At 34.1% G+C, this 1,658-nt stretch overlaps 1 long non-coding RNA gene across 1 annotated transcript; it reads right to left on the bottom strand.

Moving 5' to 3' along the window:
* Positions 1 to 347: 347 nt before the first annotated feature.
* LOC148586965 (uncharacterized) lies at positions 348 to 1,248 on the bottom strand. Its single transcript, XR_015911645.1, has 3 exons — positions 1,108 to 1,248; positions 571 to 712; positions 348 to 481 (listed from the first exon to the last, which is right to left on the bottom strand). It is a non-coding gene; the product is annotated as an uncharacterized LOC148586965 (long non-coding RNA).
* Between the last annotated feature and the right edge of the window lie 410 nt (positions 1,249 to 1,658).

The raw sequence follows: 1,658 nt of genomic DNA, 5'->3' as shown, positions 1-1,658 counted from the left end.
AAGTACACAGAAAAAAAAATAGTAATAAGAATATATGGATTCTAATTATCAAAGTACATAAAACACAAAGATATATCAAAGCAACAAAATTTTCGATAAAGTATAAATTAGGGGGGTAAAGTGTAAACATAAATTACTTCAGGGGGTAAAGTGTAAACATTGGTATTTTTTGCCAATGTCAAATACTTTGTGGGGGTAAAGTGTCACCTTCTAAACATTGGGGTTAAAATTGCAAATGGGTAGATAGTTCAAGGGGGGTAAAGTGTATTTTTCCCTATTTTATTAAAATGATGTTTCATAGAAGCTACCTTGGAATGTCAAGTACTCGCCCCGAATCTGATCCAGCACAAACAATCTACAGAATATTGCTTTAACCTCCCAACCAAGAGGTAAAGAATCTGTTTCTGCAATCACCAAGTAGAGAGATGTGCTTCCCTTCCCATTACACTCTTTCCTCCCATTTGGGTAGAAAGACAGTCTCCTGAAGATCAAAAGAGCCTAAATACTACAAAAATCTAACAGGAACAAAAAATCAATGATACGTTCACAAGTACAAGGATTCAAACATACCATTTATAGCCACCAGATTCAAACACATCTGAGTCATACTTTGGCTCTTTGTTCCCTGGGAATATCTTTAAGATTTTCGAAAATGATTCCACCTTAAATGTGTAGTGAGCTGGTGGCAAATTTCTTGTAAAGCTAGCAACTTCTGTGGACAGTAGGATCATTTGGATTACTTCACAATTACCTCAAATATTTTGACACATAATCATTACAATACTATATGCACGTCAAGACCTTGATTATACATATATAAACCAAACAAAAAAAGGGTAATATTGCATTTATCTTAGATTATTAGTAAGTTAGCCATTCTACTTTACTTTTCGAACTTTTGGGTTCAAAGTTTTCAAAAGAAAGTTTCCATTTTTTCCAAGCACATCCTGAAAATGACCCATTTCCTGGGAGTGGGAGAATGAGATTAACCTTCTCATATTTGCAGAAACACACCCCAATTTATAACAACAACCGCAGATGCCCAAAAACGGTGAGCTTATGATATGGCTAGAGAGAGAGAGAGAGAGAGAGAGGGAGAGAGCCTACCGGGTGAGATAGAATCGCATTGAGGGATGGAAATGGAATCGCATCGTCTTTCAACTTTTTTGTCCATAAGAACACTTCAATATTCTGAAATCTGCTTGATTTTTTTTGTGAGAAATCTGCAAACTCCAGCGTGCATGGATAGTAAAGTACGTTGACTCTGGTCTGTGAAGTCTTCCGTTTTCTCCCATTATTATTATTTTATTTTTATTGAAACACTCTTTTCAGTATGAGTTTTAACCACTTTAATTTTTTTTTTTCACCTAGATTTTTTTTTTCACCATTAGATTTGTAGGATTCATCATTAACTTATATGAGATCTACATAAGTCTATAAATTCAATGGTTGATTATGAAAAATATGAAAAATGCGGCCTTGTTTGGCAAGCACTTTTTTTGTTTTCATTTTCAAATCCAAATTTTTTGATTTTGTAAACGATTATGTTTAAGATTTCTAAGTAAAAATAAGTTTACAATGCGCTTGGTCTTGGTGTCTCCTGGTGCACGTTACACTAACAACAAAAACCATTCCCCTTATTTTTTTTCGTTAAGGAG

The sequence above is a fragment of the Corylus avellana genome, chromosome 3 (genome assembly GCF_965113065.1).
Source record: "Corylus avellana chromosome 3, dhCorAvel1.hap1.2, whole genome shotgun sequence".
Lineage (NCBI taxonomy): Eukaryota > Viridiplantae > Streptophyta > Magnoliopsida > Fagales > Betulaceae > Corylus > Corylus avellana.
The sequence above is the reverse complement of the archived record's forward strand: the minus strand, read 5'-3'. Positions and strand labels throughout refer to the sequence as shown.